This window comes from Ambystoma mexicanum, chromosome 2q, assembly GCF_040938575.1.
Source record: "Ambystoma mexicanum isolate Mex_15411 chromosome 2q, UKY_AmexF1_1, whole genome shotgun sequence".
Lineage (NCBI taxonomy): Eukaryota > Metazoa > Chordata > Amphibia > Caudata > Ambystomatidae > Ambystoma > Ambystoma mexicanum.
This window is the reverse complement of record NC_090924.1, coordinates 212,555,411-212,577,611: the sequence shown is the minus strand read 5'-3', so window position 1 is coordinate 212,577,611 and position 22,201 is coordinate 212,555,411. Positions and strand designations below refer to the sequence as shown.

General features: G+C 42.2%; 1 long non-coding RNA gene across 1 annotated transcript in view; it reads right to left on the bottom strand.

Annotated features, from left to right (window-relative positions):
* LOC138569293 (uncharacterized) overlaps positions 1-22,001 on the bottom strand; it is a 154,165-nt gene extending 132,164 nt beyond the window's left edge. The window contains exon 1 of the long non-coding RNA XR_011303204.1: positions 21,949-22,001. This is a non-coding gene — a long non-coding RNA (uncharacterized lncRNA). The remainder of the gene's footprint in view (positions 1-21,948) is intronic.
* Positions 22,002-22,201: the final 200 nt, after the last annotated feature.

The window sequence follows — 22,201 nt, the reverse complement described above, 5'->3', positions numbered from 1 at the left end:
TAATTCTTCAGTTTAACGTTCTTTGACTTTAAAGCATGCTCACCGTACTTTCAAACGTGTACAATACGGCCCTGCAGTGATATTACAGTAATGAACCCTACACGCTGAGAAGTACGTGCGTGCAATCAGCGGATGCATATGCAGACCGTATCATCGCATTGCATCGCTTCTATCATGATTCCTTCGCCTCATGTCCCCAGCCCTCCAAAATGTCAGGCTGGAGCCCTCAAGGGCCTCTCCATCCCTCCAAAGACCCACTTGGAGTCAGGCTTGGCGCATGTGGCACCAGACTCAGTCACTCCCATAGGATAACATTGGGGATTGGACTTGTAGTGCATTGATGGGGACAAGATGGATACCCCCACATATTTCGGTTCCCAGAACTGCATGTGCAGTCTAGTCTTTTGGGTGTGGTTCAGACCAGAGACACCTGGGATACCCAGAGACTATTTAAGCCACGCCCAGGCTGAGAAACATGCTTTGTGTTTTCTGCACCTGCAGCGTGACACTCACTGTGTTCGGATCGATCTGCAGTACGCCTGCATCTTTCTTCTGCGCTCAGCTCCTGCAAGAACAAGAACACTGTTAGGAACAGCCTTACCTTGCGGCGCTTCTGCCCATCATTCATCGCTTCTTCTGTTCTGCGGGCATCTTCAGCGGCGTCATTCCCATCCCGGCACGCTGCTTCCTAAGGAAAAGGGAAAAGAACAGAAAAAAGGCATTAGTAAGCATTCAGCAAATCTTCGCTTATTTTTAAAGACTGCAGGAGCTTCAAACGCTTACCTGAATCCCAGCCGCTCTGAGGGAACTGTCTCCGGAACTTCTCATCCATCTGCAAGAGGGAAAAGACACTCCAGGTTAGCGTGGAAACATCTAGAGGCGCTGCATACCGCGCTTACTCACCGCATTTCTTCTTCATAACCGGCATCCACGCTGAAAACGTCGCAGCACCTAAAAGACACAGAAAAAGAGCTCAGTTCAATACAAATATGAAAAGGTCGCATCGCGCATCGCGCTCTCACTCACCTTCAGCGTTACTCATCTCAGCAGCACGTCGCCATCCCCGGACGCTGGCCATCATCTAAGGAAGGAAAGGAACGAAGTTAGAGAACTGTTCAAAAGACTCATTATACTTACCTGTCGGACTCTTGCCAGTCGAGTAACTAGGCAGCAACAAGCCCACATCAATCAAAGCGCCCCTGCGCTGAAAGCAGGATGGAGAGCACACTTTCCAAGAAAACAAGGTGAGCTGTGGATCAAAGGGAAGGGTTGGACCCCGGGGAAGAAGGGGTTCAAGCACACAGAGACAATAGGGAGTTAAACTCTACCAATCCTGTGTTTCAGGCCCAGTCTCCAGTCGAGTAGACTCCAGGGAAGGGTTTGAGGTCGTAAGAAGTCAGAACAGGCTGAGTGACGTCCCCGTGGATACCAGGTGAGCGTTACAGCTTCAGACTTATTCGGCGGAGGAAATGGTGAGCGCTTCTATGACTGGCATGGCGGGCTGATGTGGCCAAGGGGTGTCCGCGGGACCATCAGGGCTACGTCCGTGTTTGTGTGGCTTTGCTAAGGATGAGTCAGTGGAGATTTGCCTCGATGGGGTTAGAGCGGACGGAGACGAGTCTCGTGTGGTACTGATGGCTGCCCCCCTTGTGCACTCTAACATGCAGAGGACGCTTTGCAGGATATCATCAGGCAAGTTGGATGCGTGCGGTTTGCTTCACTCCATGATGAAGTTGCGTCTGTATTGTTGAAGTTCCTTTTTCTACTTCTCGTCCATTTGTCTTCTGAGTGGTTGAAGCTGGACTAGTTATAACATTAGTGATCTGCAACAATGTATATATTGTTTGCCAATATGACGTTCGTGAGTGACCAGGGCATTACAACTACCACTGGAACCAACTCAAAGTCATCCACAATCTAAATGCACATCTAATTAGGGGATAGCGCATAATCATTCACATGGTTAGATTTCTCTTAAGAACTGAACCACGCCTTCATACACGCCACCACCATCTCCACATTTACGCCACTATGATGTGAATTTCTGCAGGGTGGCTGAGAGGATGTGATGCCTTCTCAACAGGATTACTGCACAAACTTCCATTCTGTAAAATTGCCCTGCGTAAGACCGCATTCAACAGGAAATGTCACAAGTGCAGGGAGATGCAGCCAGATATGTGCTGAATGGCAACTCCTTTAGCCACGCATGCTTCCTCCCTGGATCCGGGTAGCCTGCTAGTATTGCAAGACCTGCACTGGCTGCCTTTCAGCTAGCTGCAGGTCCCATATCATGGCACTCTGCATCACCCTTTGTGATTTACGCAGCGGGGGCTGGAATTCCTTAGAAAGTAAATCATACCAAGCGTAATTAACAGGACGCCATGGGAGACAGCGTTCCTGAAGGTACCACACTTGGAAATGAGATGTCAGAAGGTCCCCTCTGTTGCAGTGCTGACAGCCAGACTTTGGAACTCAACTATTGATCCAGCTGTACGGGCCCTATCCTCTGGTGAACACACACATATCCTCAGGGGTCTGCGAGTGGGCTCTGAGGGTGTTTTGGGCTATGACTCCCATGGTCCTACACCATTGACTAGACTGGCTGGTGATGCTGGTAGGTGTAGTCGAGGCATCTGGAGAGCCAGCGGTTGTAGAACTATGCTCCATGCTGGCAAATTAAGGACTTGCCTTGTCTATTTTAACCATAATTAGCATGACTATAGGCAACAATATTATAGAAAATCACCTCCATGAGCTTCATCAGACACTCTACCTACTTCCCCCACACGATTACCCTCATGCACGCAGTCCTGGAAGAGACCCCAGACATTATCCGCCAATAAGCCATATGCAGTGCATTAAAGGTTTTTTAATACATGGACAGCTTGCACCAGTATAGGACCATTCCTCAGGCCTATTTTTAATAACCGTGAACATGCTCCCCTCTCTTGAAACCACTGAGCACCCTTCCCAACTTGCATGGTCTAGGGAGCCAAGAGGCCAAGCACAAAGCAGACACGGCTCTATTTAAGACCCAGTAACACAACATAGCATACATAATATGACCATACATCCTCCTCTCCCGGGCTAATGCCCCGTCTGTGAGCTTGTTATTTCAGCACTCTCCTCCAATATACCTCTTAGCAAGACACTTTGGGGGATGAGATTAACAAATCTACATTACAGTAGGTTAGAGTGTTTACGTTTGGCTCATGAGAGCGTGCCGTCTTGCAAATAAAACAGACAACTCTCACATGGACTCTACTGTCACTTGGGAGACCGATGTCGCATTACGCTTTTCTGATTGGAGGAACGTGGACATTGCTTAGTGTGTGCATCGTTGTGGGGGGGGGTGCTTCAGCTGGGGTATTTGAGGGCAGTAGCTAGATTTTTTTAAAAATAACATTTAATGATGTGTTCATATTTGTCCTCATTTATTCAAAAGAGTTGGTTGTTTTATTTATTTATTTATTTATTTATTTATTTATTTATATGTTTATATTGCGCTGCAGCCTGCAGTCATCAGAGCGCATTACATTAAGACAGACTAAAATATAGAAAACAAGACACGGCGGGGGCCACATAAAACAGGACAAAGAGAAGATGTAGGGCTAACTAAGGTAAGCTCCTATTTGAAGAGAAGTGTCTTTAATTGTTTTCTGAAGAATAGGTGGTTGGTTTCCAATCTCAGTGTGGGAGGGAGTTTGTTCCATTTAAGGACCGCTTTGGTCGTAAAAGCCCTACCTAATCCTTTTGCTTTTTTTGTTGGAATAACTTGGGACCATGTTTGATGAGACCAGTTTTGTTTGATCTCAGGTTGCGGTTTGATTCATACCACGTGAATTGTTTTTTTAGGTAGATTGGCGCTTTTCCATACAAACGTCATTTATGATATAATTCCAGACAGAAAGTGCCCCACAAAATCTCAATTAAAAGCGGTTAATCCTTGTCAATGGATAATATGCAGGTGTAAATGTAACGCATCTAAGCTGGGAGGTGAATATAAATGAATGCTTGCATTTGTTTACTTTCTCCTCTTACTCAATGGGGGTTGTATTGGCTGGCTGTTAATTTTCTTGGCGTTTCAAAGTTTCTTGAAATATATGAGCTTCCAGAGCTATGAAATGGGTATAAGCATTCTGATCATAAAACAGTTAATATGTGTTTAGTCACATATTTTCCATTGTGTTCCCAGGGTCATTCTGTAATAATCCAATCCGCATCAACTCACAGGTTTCTGTTGACATTACATAATCTGGTCAATTCGAAGCCGATAGAAAGTGATAGAGGTTAATGATACATGAAATTGGGGTTTGTGAGATGGTCTACTCAATGCTTCATATATTTATAACTAACAATGTGATATGGGCATCAAGCGTTTAGTATGGAGTTAGGCGACAGAGTCAAGATCAGGGGTTTGTTATAAAAGAAGAAGGGCTACTAATGGTTTAGTTTAGTAATGGGTTTCAACAATATAAAGTTGATTGAGTTGGTGTTTATGTTAAGTAGATTAAGACCAGGGATAATGATCCAATTATTATTAAATCACCTATATGGTGTGTTCATATTTGAATCTTATCAGTATTGGAAGGGTTTGGTGGGAATGGCATTGGTTCTCAAGTAGGGAATCGGGAGGTATTCGGTTTAATTTTAGCTGTAATGGGTTTAAATTGTTTAGAGTTCAGTCAATTGAGGAGAGCTGCCCAGGATGTTGGGCTTTTTCGAATGTGGTATACAAGTTTATACCTATTGCTGTTCTTTGTGTTTTGCATCTGTTTTGGGGTGGGTGGGGTCAGGTTCACATCTATTTACAATATAAAGGAACAGGGGTCTAGTACTATATGCCTGTAAGGATTGAATTTTTGAGTTAAGAATGAACATGAACATGGGAGATACTTTAAGAGTGGTCACATGGAATGTTAATGGTTTGAACAATGTGCAAAAGAAGAAAAAGGTCATGTCCTACTTAGATGATCTAAAAGGTGATGTGTGTCTTATTCAAGAAACACATCTCATAGAGAAAGAAATGGATGATCTGAAGAAAGGTTGGGTTGGACGAGTGTTTGGATCTACATTTAACTCGAGATCTAGAGGAGTGGCAATTTTGATTAGAAAGAACGCCCCTATCAAGGTATTGAAAGAGGTTAAAGATGGAGAAGGTAGGATTGTGGCAATTCTAACTAATATTCAAGGCACAGAAATAGTTTTTTGTAATATATATGCGCCTACAGTTGATGACGGTACCTTTTTCAGGAGAGTTGGCCAAATTTTACAAAATTTGGGGTCACGAAATATAATTCTGGGCGGTGATTTCAATACAGTCCTGGACTTGAGTACGGATAGGATTAGTTCGAGATGTACCAGGAATAGTGACATGCCATATAGAGCACTGAAGGATCTACTAGAAGAGCATAATCTGAAAGATGGTTGGAGGATGCAAAATCCAACGTCCAGGGAATTCACATTCTATTCTGGTGCACATGTGAACCATACTAGGTTAAATAATCTTCTCACATCTGGGAGGGTATCTGAGAATTATTTGACAACCAAAATCGGAAACATTGTATTGACTGATCATGCCCATGTTGCAATGGATATGAAATTAGACTTTAATTTAAAAAAAAAACAGTATTCTTGGAGATTAAACACCTGGGTGTTGGATAATAAGAACGAGATGGATAAACTTTCCACGGAAATTGATTACTTTGTGAAAGAAAACTGCACAGGAGAAGTTAGACCAGATGTGGCATGAGAAGTTTTCAAGTGTACAGTGCGGGGTATGCTTATCAGTTTGGCAAGTGGTTTGAAGAAAAAATCTGACGAGACATTTGGAGTTGGAATTGAAAGTTAAGGATATATCTAAGAATTTAGTGATTAATCCAGCTAAAACGGTTTTAATCCAAGAACTGAAGAAATTGAAAATGGAATTGAGAAATCTAATTTCAGATCGACTGAATAAGAAGTACTTTCATCAGAAATGCGCATATTTTGAAAAAGGAGAAAAATGTGATTGGTGGCTGGCTTTTAGGCTACGGAAAAGAGTCTGAACGCACAATTACTTCTATCAAGGGGATGGATGGACAAATTACTTTCAAGCCTACGGAAATTAATAAAGTTTTCAAGTCATTTTACACAGATCTATATAAAAATGAATCTCACAAATGCATCTGATGGTGGTTTTCTGGAAGGATTACAACTTTCTAAGATTTCTCAGGAAGAATCAAATAATCTGGAAAAGGATATAACATTGGATGAGGTGAAGGAATCAATTGGTAAACTTAATACTGGTTAGTCACCTGGACCAGATGGGCTGCCGGTAGAATTCTACAAATGGTTACCAAACTCAGCATTGACTCTTTTATTGAATATGTTTATATCTTCCACTTCCAGGGGTTTGCTCCCACCGACCACTAGGCACGCTATGATCTCTGTGTTTTTAAAGAAAGGAAAGGATGAGACTCTGGCTTCAAGCTACAGACCAATTAGCCTAATAAATGTGGACAGCAACATTTTGGCTAAAATACTAGCGATGAGATTGGAAGATCTGTTGCCGAAATTGATACATCAGGATCAGTCTGGTTTTGTTAAAGAAAGGAGAACTTCCAGTAATATCAGGAAGCTACTACATACCATATCTATGGCAACTGATTCAACTGAGGATTCTGCGATTCTATCATTAGACGCAGAAAAGGCATTTGACAGAGTAAATTGGCAATTTATGTTTATGGTTCTTGAGAGAATGGAGTTTGGCACTCAATACCTATCTTGGGTTAAATTGCTCTATTCCAACCCGATGGCTGATGTAAACACCAATGGGCTAAGATCAGAATCTTTTGAACTTGAAAGCGGAGCAAGGCAGGGATGCCCCTTGTCCCCCTTGTTTGTAATTGGAATAGAACCATTAGCTGTAGCATTGAGGGCTGAGGAAGGTTTACAGGGTGTCGGCTGTTGGGGCATGCAACAGAAAATATGGTTATATGCTGATGATTTGATATTAGTTCTTAAGAATCTGAGACAGTCATTACCCTTTCTTATGGATATCTTGACAACCTTTAATTCATACTCTGGCTATAAAATAAACTGGACTAAATACGAGGTCTTGCCCTTGGTGCCGATCTGTGATAAGACTTATGTAACGCAATGGGGCTTCAAGTGGTGTGCAGAAAAATTGTTATACCAAGGAGTATGGATTTTGCCGAATATCACAAAGTTTATTACAGAGAATATGAATATGGTCTTCAGCACGTACAAAATGGACATAGAGAGATGGAAGATGCTAAACCTGTCCCTGTGGGGGAAGGTTTATGCGTTGAAAATGGTGTCTACACCAAGAATAAATTATGTGATAGGTATGATCCCACTAGACATTAAAAGAAAATATTGGTTGGAATTGGATAGAATAACTCAAAACATTTTATGGGATCAGAAACCACCACGTTTAAAATTAAGTAAAATGCAGCTGCCCTTGGAGAAGGGAGGTTTGGGGGTGCCTAATTATAAAGTGTATCATTTGGCCCTTATGACACAAACCTTGAGTGAGTTTACAAAACCAAATCCAAACGAATGGGTTTGTGCTGAAGCTAGTCATGCTGGTCGCCTACTGCCTAGAGCACTGTTGACAACTTTACCGAGAAAGTATGGGATGACTGATCCCTTGACAAAAAGTCTATATTATTCCCAGAATGGTTTGAATTACTATTTGGGAATTGACGCATTAAGAGACCCTAATGCCTCTATATGGTTGAATCCAAGTATTAAGTTAGAGGGAAAGACTTTGTTTTGGCCCGAGTGGTTCCTAGCCAGTGTGCACTGGTTAGAGGACCTTTTTGAAAATGGAAAATGGATGAGTGCCGGAGATTTTCAATCAAGATTTAATATTCCAAATTTCCACTTGGCTGATTATCGTAAATTAAAGAGAGCAGTTGGTGAGATTAACTTAGAAATTAAACTTAATGTGGAATTGCTCTGGCGAAAGTCAGAAGTGGGTGAGTGTGGATTGGTAAGGCGGGTATATGGCTTGATTGTGGGGGAGTATAAAAGTAACGATTTGTTGAGAGAGGAATGGAGTCAGAGGATTAGGAGCGACATTAATGAGGACCATTGGTCATGTATTTGTGCGAACATTAGACTATGTTCTTTGAGCTTGAAAGAGGTCACAGCAAATTAAGATCATGAATAGGGTCTATTGGATACCAGAAATGTTTTTAAAAAAAGAGGAATGACAGACAACTCTGATTCCTGGGCTTGCGTACATGATACTGGCACATTGGAACATATGCTATGGAACTGCGCCAGAGTGAGAGGTTTTTGGTTTGAATACGGCAGAGTTTGCGAAAATGTCCTTAAGGAAAAAAATCCTTTTCATTTGAATACCTTAATATTGGGAAGTGATATGTTGTGGAGGATATATCTACATGTAAGAAAAAATGGATTTTGAGGGGAGCAATGGTTGGAAAAAAGATAATAGAGGTTGGAAGATGGCGAATCCTGTTATCATAGATGTATGGATTGAAGAAATGCATAATTTGGCAGAAATGGAAAGAGTTATATTTCAGAAAGATAAAATAATTTCTTTATTTGAAAAAATCTGGAGGAATTTCCTTGAATTGTACTGATACATGTGATGTGAATCCTGGGGTGGGTGGGTTGGTGGAATTTTATTTAATGTACATATGTATTTTTTCTGCTAAATTGTGTATAACATGTGATTGGAGGTTTCTGCTTTCATTGTATATGTTGTAAATTAAAATAAACTTTCAAAATAAAATAATAAAGAAAACATCTTAATCGTGTCTGTCAAATCAAAATGGGCTATGCTAACGAAACCTAATACCTGCCCTATCTCTTGTACAAAAAAGTGTGTAAAGCAAGTATGTGTGTAAAAGGAAAGTCAGTGATTGACACAATAAATGTGGCTGAATCAGCTCTCCTCCCCACGTTTAAACAGCAAGAAATAAGGCAGTCTCTGTAGGCAGGATGACACTCTGGCTTGGGCTCTAACACTGAAACAGCTCGGAACGTAGATCGAGGCCCGCCTGGCCTTCCACGTTAAAGGCTCTTGTTCTAGTCTTCTCCAAACAACAAAACAAAAAGTTCACACTGGCATCCCTCTGTAGGGCTCAGACCTCTTCAAAGAAATCAAAAATGTCAACCTTGGTCCCCCTCTGCCAGACTCGGACCTTGCATAATTCAACATTGGTGCCCGTGTGCCAGTCTCAGACCTTTCACAGTTCAACAACACTTGCCTGGGCTCCCTACCCCAAGCCTTTTACACTTCGGGTCTCCCTCTGCTGGGCTCAGACCACTTTTTGGATGTCGGAGACTTTTGAATGTGCGGGGCTTCTTTTACAGACCACCGCAGGACCACTTTGACTCAGTTTTCCATGCTTAGCTTTTCCTCTACGCTTCTCTCTGGGTTAACTTTGTTCACTTTCGTTTGTATAGTTCATCTACATTTATCATCTCAAACAATGTACCTTTCACAGAGACTTTGAGTGGGCTGCTCGTTTTTGCCTGACCGCTCCGTTACTCGGTATCACTGATACCACAGATGTTCTTGCTTTAAAGTTAATTTGCAGCTCTGCTCTTCCTTGCATCTCATCCACACGTATGAAGCCTTCACTTGTGATATTTTGTTCCAAACTTCAGTCTTTCTTAGCACACACCGGTCTCTCAGGTAGCTTGCCAACTCACCAGTTGTGCGGGATTCCCTCTTGCTTTTTTTCGATTTCCAATTCAAGTCAAGGTTAGTACCACAGTCTTGGCCTCACCTCCCCAACTCTGTCATTCACCCGGGAGGGTTACTGGCGCCCTTGAAACACAATGTGTCACATAGGGGGGTAGCCGCCTAACAAAGTTACACCATACTCTAACTTGTGTATGTGGTGGGTATTATAAAATCGGTGGTCTATGCAAAAGTTAACCTATGATTCATCCTAGTGATGTAATCTGACATCCCCTGGGGGTTGAAAACAAGACAATATACTTTGTATTGTATAGGCAAATTCTATTACAGGCAACCAGTTTTATACGGTGCAGTTTATTTTAATGCACTCAGTATTCTTTAACAAAACAACAAAAACAGAAATGCAGTGTTCTGATACAAAAGCAGAATAATTTTTCAAGGCAATAGTAGAGCATCAGTCTCAAACCAAAAAGAAAAATTACTTATAGCATCATCATTTGCATGGTAAGGTTATTTTACCAGCAACAACAGGGTAACACTTGTTTTAGTTACAAATAAGGTTTGACAGATTGTTTAACAAATTGTTTTCCCAATTGGGGAGCTCTGTAACGCCAAGTAAAGCAGGACAGAGTGGTGAGTGTTAGTAAAGTTGTGTACATTTACATATAGGAGGGCAACAGTTTGCCTCACAGTATTAATGGTGAAACCTATAAAATTGTACACTCGGACCGACTGAGGATTGGTCACTTATAGATCTATATACTAGTGTACAATTTTATAGGTTTCACCATTAATACTGTGAGGCAAACTGTTGCCCTCCTATATGTAAATGTACACAACTTTACTAACACTCACCACTCTGTCCTGCTTTACTTGGTGTTACAGAGCTCCCCAAGTGGGAAAACAATTTGTTAAACAATCTGTCAAACCTTATTTGTAACTAAAACAAGTGTTACCCTGTTGTTGCTGGTAAAATAACCTTACCATGCAAATGATGATGCTATAAGTAATTTTTCTTTTTGGTTTGAGACTGATGCTCTACTATTGCCTTGAAAAATTATTTTGCTTTTGTATCAGAACACTGCATTTCCGTTTTTGTTGTTTTGTTAAAGAATACTGAGTGCATTAAAATAAACTGCACCGTATAAAACTGGTTGCCTGTAATAGAATTTGCCTATACAATACAAAGTATATTGTCTTGTTTTCAACCCCCAGGGGATGTCAGATTACATCACTAGGATGAATCATAGGTTAACTTTTGCATAGACCACCGATTTTATAATACCCACCACACACACAAGTTAGAGTATGGTGTAACTTTGTTAGGCGGCTACCCCCCTATGTGACACACTGCTTACTTCAGCCTTCGGTTCCGCCATTATGGGCTGCCCCTGTAGTATACCTGCCCTTGAAACACAATGCAGTCTTCGATATTGGGATCTGGCCTTCTGCACGTGTCTTACGTGGCCTTGAGGAGCAACAATCGCCACTAGGGAACTTTTGAGGTTTCCGGCCCGCTGCTCTAATCCCTTGTCCATCGCTCTGCTCGAGTAGGTTCACCTTCCCCCCGGTATTTCTGCTCATACTCGTGTTTCACCTTGCACAGAGTGTCTCTCTAGGTTCTGCCTGTCATCCGTGTACGGAGAGCTAATTGGAATCAGGTGTATGCCCTTGAAGTCAAGTGCCTGACTTTGCCTGACCCAATTAGCGGGACATGTCCAGTAAGATGTGGAAGAGTTGGTCTCAATTGCCTCACCCAGGTGAATCTCCCACACTAGTCCACCCCCAGGGTCTGGATCCAAAGGCAATACGGCCACCTTAAAGAGAGATCCCCAGGGACGAGAAGGTGAGACACCCTCTGGTTTCTCACAGGATGGTGAGGTGGTCCGGGGGTTTCTCCATGAACCCCACCTCCATTCAGCATCACAAAGCAGATGGTGGAAACTGGCCTCTGTCACCAGTCCATCCCCTAGCCCGAAGCAAAGCCAGGTCACCTTGTCACAGTGCCATTGAGTATCTGTTACCCTTGATCATGTGCATGCATCCTCAAATAACCATATACGTGCATTAAACACACAAAGTAGTCTGCTTTCTGTTTCAGGTGGTGTGCAGGAAACATTACACCAGGATGAGGTTGAGGGTAAAGACTGGGTTGACAATGCTGCAACTTCTCACACCATCACATGGAGAACTAGCGACACATGATTCTGAGGCACTGTTGGCAGGAACTAATGCGCCCCCCCCCACCCCAAGCCCACTGCCCCACTCTCTCAAGGGATGAGACGTGATCACAGTCATCATAGTAATTACGGAAATGCCAAGGCCGAGTATGTTCTGCAGGTGATTAGGCAGAAGAAAAGACAACAATGCAAAGGTTGGCCTAGAAGGGACAGATGACAGAAGCCAAAGAAGAGGTGCAGGAGACACCAGTGGCAGGACAGCCGTGCAATCGCCCCCCTTTCTTTCAAACCATCTACTGGTCAGTCTTTAAACATTTCCAGGCAGCATTATTTTAACTGCTGTTGGAAGGTATTATTCCACAGCCAGAATGTCACACTGGTCACTTTGCAATTACATTATGAGAACAATGGAGGAACTTATTTTACTGCTTTAGAGATGAACAACCATGATCTCAATACTCCTTGCAGGCAAAACTGGCTGCTGTGAATACCAGGTTTCATGTGACGAAAATGCACTTGGTTGTAGGGTAAGATAGACCATGAGTGCACAGAAACCAACCAGCACTAGATTTCCAAACAGGTTATGGTATATGTAGTATCTTTTGTGCGAGAACGTGCCAAAGAGTGCAAAGACAAACTACATTAAGTTTAAACAATGTTTTCAAATAAAATAAAGTTGCCTGGAGTAGGTCTGTTTTTTCTCCTCCTTTGGAACATTTCACCATCTCTCCTTTCATTGTATGCCCCTTTTCTCCATGCTCACTCATTTTCAGGCTTTGGGATTTAACCTGTTTCCCACAATCAAATATGGTTATGGGGATCTGAAGTGACCATCACAGAGGGCAAGCTTTGATACGTAGCTTATTGAGCATCATATAAAAAGGACCAGACCAGGAACCTAGACCACTCCTAGGAGCTTCAACATCTGGTGTGCTTGCTCTGTCTGCCTTCCTCACTGTCTTCCTCTCGTTGAAGGCTTCTTTGCTGGATGGTTGCCTGACTTGAAACCATTCCCGTATACTCTCATGGTCGATCCTGGGATAGTCTTTTAGCTCTATGGAGCCATGGGGGCACAGCCTTGGGAACAAGATACCATCATTTATTTCCTTCTTTTACTGGATTGTCACTCCACAACAGTACAATGGTTGGACATGTGTTCGCTTGTTTCATTAATGCTTTGGGATTTGCCTCTCTTTCCTGGAATGCAGCATCAACGGTCCACATCTTCTGGTTCTTGGTTTCCTAGCTTGACACTCATTGCCGTTCCTGTTGTTGGACCGTCAAAGTTTCTCTGACCCTCCCTTTGACGTTGCTGTCTCAACCACACATTTTAGAATCATGTGCCCACCGTGTATCGTTTTCACCACGTAGCTCTGGTTTACAATATCATGTCATCAGCTTTGCTCAGTTGAATACTTGTTTTGGGTTCGCGAACCCTACACTTTTTTGCTCCATCATCTGCCCACACACCACTGGTTCATGCGCTCCTTCACATCATCAGGTGTTGTAGCAAGAATGGCACCTGGATACATTTCATCTGGTTAGGCTGCTTCATTCCCACTTGGTATTTCACCTTGGAATCTCTCACATCCTCTCCTCGCTCTCGGAATCGCTCCCTCTTTTCATGCCACTTCAGCAATAAGAAAGGAAAATAGAAAAGTACAACATAGAAAAGAACCTGTAGAATAGTGCAACCAAGTAAAAGAGCCAAGAAACGAAACACTACAGCGAGAGTCAATGTCCTCCCAGGATTCCAATAAGCACAACAACAGAAACTGATCCAATCCAGCAGATCAAGCCCACAAAACTAAGAAGATTAGAGAGGGAGGCCACTGGCTAAAAGGTGACAGCAGAGCAGAAATATTCACCCTGGAGGGGAGAGGAACCAAAATCAGAAAACCTTCAGAAGTGATGTGCAGCCCTCCAATTGCATCCAAGGAGGCACACCAAAGGACATCAATGAAGCAGTGCACTCTCATAAGGACTCAGTGATGGGCAACATGATAAAATCCATTCAGGGATAGATAAACTCTGGTGCATAATCTAGGAGAAGCAGGTCAGAGGGGGCAGGTGAAGTTTGGAGGAGGACCAAGGCCCAAGGGCATCTGCCACCTGTAGCCACCTTTTGATATAACTGTACAGGTATAAAATAGCTATGAAAAATCTAAATTAACAAATCATATTCATAGCATACTCAAGGACAGCTCAATTGTATCCAAAATGACAGCATAGCAACCTCAGCCCAGACAAACAGTATATTGCATAATGGGACATGGTTTGCCAATGGCCTAATATGGCGTGAAAACTCATAGCTCACAACATTCTGGTTGACTCTGATTTAAGCAGGTCTGCATAATAGTGATGCTGTTGCGCTGCATGAGATGCTGATACCCACTGAAGGAACTGTGTCTAATCGTGCAATGTATCACAACACAACCAGTAGAGCTAGAAGCATGGCAAAAGAGGCAGAACCCAAAAGTGGATCAAACCTACCTAAACCCACCCAAGGTCCAAGAAATGCCATGCTATTTATATAGATATGCAGCTAATATAGAAACATTAAAATAACTAAGGTAATGAAGATCAGGAGCAAAATAGCACTAGAGTTAATTCCGGACATCAAAGCGAACATAGCAAAGAGGCTGTTGTAGTTTGATAAAGATAAATGAATTTGCTTGCTGAATATTCTGGAGAAGATGTATTCTCTTAATTTGTCAATTGCACAATATAATAAAGATTCCCCTCACTTCAATGACCGTTCATCATTATTTACAAATGAGAAGCATGTTCGCATACCATCCGAGCACCACCTAATCCCATGTTAGAATGCCTGCACAATGGTATTCAGACTGTGTTTGGCCCAGCGTGCACATCATCCTTGCTTAAAGGACACAGCCACGCTTGACGACTACATATTTCTTTTCCAACAAAGAAGGAAACAATACAAAAGGATATGTCAGTACATTTCATGGTCTTCTACCTGCTGGGAAGCTTCTTGACTCTGGAACTGACTTTCAGCATGCAGTCAAGGGCACTCTTCCCAATTCACTATGGACCAATCTTCCGTGCTTTTATTTAAATGTCTTGGACCACATCAGGTTGATATTGTTCTGCTGCTACTTTTCTGATGGCTCTACTGTCTGAATGGGAGGCTTTGAAATCGTCATTTTATTGATTCCACTAATCTGGTTGTTCTTGTCCTACACTAGATGAAATATCTGTACTGGCAGGTGATCTAGAGTCCACAAAATGTTGACATTGCTGTCTTGAGTTACTGCCAAAAAAACTGCCATCTATTCAATGTTGCATGTTTTTATCATTTCAGTGACTATAATGTTATCTCTACCTTAAGTCTTACCAGGGATCTGTATTTTGAGTTTGGTTCAAATGAGGAGGAACATTTGGAAAATCCAATTTCAACAAAAAAAACACCATTTGAGTAGGACTTTGGCAGTGAACAATGAGTTAATAGAAGTATATGTATATATGTATATATAATTTAAAGATGTTGTACTGCTTCATCATAAAAGAGGGGAATTACCATTCTAGATTAGTACATTTCCATTGAGCAGACTTCAAATGATTCTCCTCTGATTCCATCTCAATTTGATACCGACTCGTGGTGTGAGTAGGCTTGAGCAGGGATAAAAGAGTATGTCGATTTTGCAAGGGAAATGTATTGGAATATATTAAACATTTGTTAACCGAAGGTGTGGGGGTTAGGGATCTGCACAATAAGCACTTTAGTAGTTTTATGAGTGGTATAACGCTCTTACCTAGTGAATTCGTCTAGAATAGAGTTTTAGCTTCAGATCCATTATCTTTTCATTTGGAACTGTCTCAAGCATTATTAGATATTCAACTTTTATTTCAGAAGTACAAATGTAAATGTATAGAAGCATAAAATGAGTTTTAAAGTAAGGAAAATGTAAGTAAGTTTTAAAGCAAGGAAGTTTTAAAGTAAGGAAAATTAATATTTGTAATTCTTTTCTTTTTTCCTTTATTGCTATTGAGGCACTGAATCTCTCACATCCTGAAATATGTATTCAAAATTTGTAAATAATGTGCAAAGGTTTTATCTAAACCATACCGCCAAATGAAAGAAATATTTAAAAAAGTGAGTTTGTTTCTTTATCCTTATGAGAAAGATGAATAATGACATCTCCCACATTGCCAGTAGATGCTTTCACTACTTTGGTATTATCAGGACTTGTTTTCATCTTGAACTGTGCTTTCTAGACTCTGTACAAAATGTCTGTGACATAAATACCTTCCTCTTGCTGCAGTTGGGTTAGCCATGATAATGTGAGCATTGAGTGGGCTTCTTGATTTCTCATGAGTTGAAAACCACTTCTAGCTGACACTGAGTTTGGGATAAGGCTATGATATGATATGATATATTATTTATAGCGCTCCTATACACAAGTGTTTCAAGGCACAACGAGGCATGGGAAGGGAACAAGGGAGAACAAGACAGGAATTTTACTAGGCCCAGTGACATTGAGATTGCGCAAGTGCAGGGAGGGGAAAGGGGGGTGAAGTGCCAGGAGAAGGGGAGGAGAGGGGAGGAGAGGGGAGGGGGAAAGGGGAGGAGTGCAGGAGTGCAGGACCTATGATCAACAATACACAAACAAAACAAGAAGAAGGAAGTGCGGCCAGCAGGTGACAGTGCAAGGGTTAAGTGCAGGCAGCAGGTAATTGGGAAGTGCAGGTGAGGGGACTATAGGGTAACAGATATAGCCCCATTGTGCAGGGTTGCCAGGCAGCAGTGCATGTGTGCAACTGGGGGGCAGGGACCTGGGCCAGAGGTTCAGAGGGTAGCAAGGTAACCAGTGCAGTGACAGACTGGAGGGCAGCAAAGAAGAGGAAGAGAGAAAGCTGAAGCAAAGATGAAAGTCTTGAGCTGCTTCCGGAACCTGAGATGGTTCTGCTCAAGTTTCAGAGAGGCAGGGACGCTGCTCCAGAGGGAGGCGCCAGCCGAAGAGAGAGATCTGCATCCAGCCCTTTGCTTGGAAAAGCGAATGACCCTCAAGGAGTTGAAGGCGGAAGAGCGAAGAGCCTGAGTAGGGAGATACTTCCGAAGGGAAAACTGGAGATATTTTGGTCCCAGGCCCCAGAAGGCCTTGTGGACATTGCAAAGGGTCTTGAATTTGATCCTTGCAGCCACTGGGAGCCAATGGAGAGATTTCAGTGCCGGAGAGATACTATCCCTGGGCTTGAGGCGAATGACAATTCTTGCAGCCCTGTTCTGGATGCGTTGCAGAGGGCAGAGAGTAGAGGCAGGCAGATTTGGAAAGAGGCTATTGCAGTAGTCCAGCCTAGAGAGGACCAGAGCTCTAGAGACAGTGAGCTTCTCGGGGAAGGAGAGGAAGGGAAGAATACCTCTGAGGAGGTGAAGTTGGTAGTTTGACTTCTTAGAGACAGAGATATGAGGAGAGAAGGAGAGAGTGGAGTCGAAAATAACCCTGAGGTTCTTAACCACGCAAGTGGGAGCAGGAAGAGGACGATGTGCTGTGACTGCTGAAAAAGCTACATTCCTTCAAGCATCTCCGGAAACAGCTGCTAAGTTTATAAATCTACTTGCCCTCTTAAGTTGTCCTTCGGTGTGGGGCAATATAGTGCCAATTTGGTGCGTTTGATGTTAGAAGACTTAAAAGAATTCACTGATTTGTGATTAACCGTCCTCCATTATTCGTACTAATTCAGCAAGATATTCCTTGCTTGAAGAAATGGTTGCAAAGTTTCAACAGTAATTTACGTTGTGATGTCTTGTACTAAAATGCAATTCGATCCAATTAGACAATTAGCCCACAAGGAATATTGCACATGGTGATTCCATGGGAATGCCGTGAAGAGATCCAATACAGTCTCGTCCTACTTTTTGCCATATGGCTTTTTGACATTCTCCTGCTTGCAATGGGGCAGGACTGGTACGTAAGTAGTACTTTGTTGCTGTTAACACACTCTACACATTTTTGTAACAATTGGCACACTTCATTGTACAATCTGGCCCCTAATACATTTTGCAAATTGTTCTCTTTGTCGCTGGGACATTCATGAGTTGCAGAGATCAATTTAAACATTAAAGCTGATGGATGGGTGATTTTTAATTTCTGAAAAAATAACCTGTGTAGGTCTGTAAGGCATAGTCTACATTCCTTCCTGATGGCCATTAGTCCTCAGTGTATTCCTTGACTCCCATCAGTGTTTTGTCTGTTTTCATTTCTCATTCTCATTGTTTTCACGAAAGGGTATTAGGATACTCATGTATGACATCCTCTGTGGTAGATACACCACATTCATCTTCAAAGATGGTTCTTTGCACCTTCTTAGTAATTGTTAATCTAGACATGCAATCTGTTTGGCAATTAAATGTTCCTGTAATGTACTGTACCTTGAAAATGAATTCTTGAAGTATGGCAGACACTCTGGCTAACTGCCGAGTGCATGTCTTGGTTCGGCCTGGGTAAAGTACATAGAGCAGCCGCTTGTGATCTGTAAGCAGCTTAAAGGATCTTCCTCAAATGTATGATCTGAAGTATGTCTTAGCCCACACATGCCAACATTTCTTTTTCTATGTCCGAATAGTTTTTTTTTAAATTAGAGTGTGTTTTGGAGGAAATTCCAACCATGCTTTCTCTACCTTTCCTGATCTGTATCAAGGTGGCTCTGTGGTCATCTACTGCTATTGATGCCATTACCGTTTGGTCAAATTGTTGTAGACAGGGAGTTGAGGATATGTAGCTCTTGATGATGGCAAATGTGTGATCAGCATCCTTGTTCCACGGAAATTCTGTACCTTTGTCTAACAATCTACATATTGGCTCAGTTTTGGTAGAGGAGAGCTGCACAAATTCCTTGTAATATTCAGCGGATCACAAAGGATTTTGGAGGATCCCCGTCAATGGGATCTGGTGCTATAGTGATTACTTCAATAAGATCTGCTTTTAATTTAATACCTTGTACTGACTCATTGTAGCCTAAATATTTGACTTCATGTTTCAATAAAGAGCAATTAATTATGCTTGCGTAGCTGAAGTCATGAACTCTGCAGCTTTGATAGGACCTTGTTAAGTGTGGCATCTTGAAAGCAAACTATTCAACCTATTTCTCTTAGGTGCACGTCCATCATTCTTTGAAATACTGATGCGGCAGATGACTAATCAAATGCCAGTCTTATAAATCCAAAAGCTCTGAACAGAGTTATGAACCCTGTTAACTGTTTGGCTCCTTCATGCTATGCCTTTTTCATATCGCGTTCTGTGAAGGAAACTACCTTGTCTAGCAGGAAAACTAGTTCTGAGATACTTGGAATAGGAAAACTATCCTTAATGATCTCACTATAGAAACTATGAAGGTCAACATAGAGTCTCAACTTATTCAATTCACGATTTTTGATGCGATCAACTCAGCTTAACCGTTTGACGCTTCAACTTACTCAAAGGCACCTTGTTTTTGTAAGGTGTTGAGTAATGCTTTTGCTTCTTCTTGCGCAGTTGCAGGTCGTACTTTGATTAAATGGTAATGCACTCACGCATAGCTTTATTTTGTGACCATACCCCTTGACATATCGTAGGTTATTGTCAAAGAACAATGGGTATTTATTCACAGTATCTTCCAAATGAACCTGTGCATGTAGACTTGACTTGTTCTTCACTGCACGGATCTAAATTTATCTCTGAATACGCTGGCTCACCTCAGCCCACTAGCTGTATAACCTTCTTAGCTTTTTTTTACATTCCTTTCTTTGAATGCTGTGACAAGTCCATTGAATCCTAGAAGGTGCATTTTTCTCCACCATAGGTCCTGGGGTTAATATCTGCTTTCTTTTTTTTTTTTTCCAACATTCTTTTTATTATTTTTGGCATAACAAGTCATACAGATTCTGTGATTGTTACATGCTTTTACAAACTTGCTAAAACATTTAGTGGGAGAGAGCCACTCTTTATGTAACTAAGTTTTAGCTGATCCTGCGTTCTCATCAAAAACAAAAACAAAAACAAAAACAAAAAGGTTAACTACAACTGAGGAGGGAGAAGGGAGAACAGGGGGCAAGGAGCTGTGTGCACATTAGGAACAAATATCTGCTTTCTTAAGATTTACTTGGGCTGGCAATGCTCTATGCACAGTTATATAACTCGCGGCAGGCTGGGTTTACTGAACCCCATGTTCCCAGGCCTGGCTTTCTCTGCAAACCCTTTTCTCTTCCCCACCACCCTCTGCCAACTCCCATTGCACTCATCTTCTTGGTCACCCCTGCAACCTACTGTCTACTGCCAGTCTCTGCTCAGATACCACCCATGACTCCAACCTCTTCCCGTTGACTCCTACCCTCATACACTTGGCATCTAATCCCAACCTACCATCCACACCAACCATGTCCTAAACGTTGACATTGCACCACAGCCACTTCCAGGCTGATGTCCGCAGGTGCTATTTCCTGACAGGACACTGTTCAGTGTGGGGCTAACCACTGTACATTTCTATTGGCAGTATTATATATTCATAACCTGAATCTGCCAAAACTCTCAAATCTGCTTTCGCAGAGAGATTTCTTTCTCTTTCTTGCACTTTCGATGGAATGTGCTGGAAGCACTACTCTATCACTGTCATACAGTGACTTACTTTTGGGGCAATCGTTTCTAGTGTGATGTTCTCTGTTGCATCTGAAACATTGTCTTTCCTTTTCTTTTTTCATTTTGTTAACTATACCGTTCTTGCCAATCTCATTGTTTTCTCAGTTGATCTAGATCACCTACCTTCGATGGCCTAGCTTAGTGGTGTTTAAGTTATTCATCAGCCCCTTTGCTCCTGGTAGCTGTGTCTTCCACAATTCTGGCAATTGCCATTCTCTCTTCCAAATGGGGAGCTCTAGATTGTCACAGTTTTTCTTGTATTTAAAAAATATTTTCATTGACCATTATCATGTCTTTTCAGATCCGAGTTGCCAAATCCCATGCAACTGATGGCTCTTTCAGGGCAATCACAAACTCCTCTGCGGGCTCAAGATGCAGTTGTTTTCAAGTACAGAGCGCAGGCGTGTGTAGAGCCATATTCACGTTGTAATGGAAGAATATTTCTAATCTCTTCATTGCTTCGCTAAATACATCATCTTGATCTCCTGGTAATTCTGTTTCGGCAGTCCTTCAAACATTCTGTCCCGCAGTGCCCATTACATTTACTAACAGGGCCTTTGTCTACCTGCAGCAACATTTGAGCCATTGTTCAACCACATGCGTGTCAAGGATTGTCTTGCATGTCTCCCGGGGATTGGTGGCTTTCCTGGATTTCACATGTGGTGGGTGTTCCTGCTTGTATTGTTCACGACATTTTAGTCTTGATTTTCGAAGAAAATATAACCCAACCTGGTGCCACTGTCGTAGTTTGGTAAATATAAATGAATCAATCTGGTAATTGCCTATTCTAGCCAAGTTCTAGGGCCTCATCAGAAGATGGACGGCATCCCAGCGGTAAATGTGCTGGGATACCGCCCAATGCTAATGGCGTTACTGCAACTCGGTCCGGTGCGATTAGCATCGGATCCCGAGTTGCGGAGGTTGGGGGGCGGAAGTCCCCATTCCCATTGGGTCCTGGACACAATGGGACATTTCGGGCACTATTACCATGTTGCAATTTGTGCCACGGTAATAGTGTTGGAAATGGACAGAAACTTGCCAGATTTAAGTCCAGCTTAAAGCTGGATGTAAAGCTGGGCGACTTTCGATCAGTAATGTGGCCGTATTACCTTTACCGTCGCATTTTTACTGCTTCGCCCAACTTATTATGATGCCCCAGTCTTTTATCTGTGGTCAAATAAAGAAATTGGCAAGGGAGCTCTTCATAGTGGTGCAGACATTCATCTCATCACAGTATAGTGCTTATTGCCTGAAAATCTCACCTTGCAAAGGAGAGCAATCGAAAGATTCCCACAAGTCTCTGTGACCTCACAGACAACTAGGGTGCTTGGAGGACTAGTCGAACTTGTGCAAAGAATGATGGGCTAGCAGACATGCTATTCTCAAACATATCAAATTGTCATATATAAAACATGGAATTACATCCGATACTCGTAATGTACATTACCTGCTCTTCATCCTCTCTGGCCTCATTCGATTATTACTCTCAGTTGCAGAATTCTATAAAATAACCAGTTTGGATAAATATTAGTTTGTATGTAATAATTAGAACAACATGAAATTCATTCACCTTTCTCCGTGGCTCAGAGTGTTAAACTAGTTAAATATCTTCAATGAATAGCAATTTCTGTTATTTGTCTAATTACATGACTATCCTGCTCTTCATAACCCTCGACCCCCACCCACGCACTCTTCCAAAG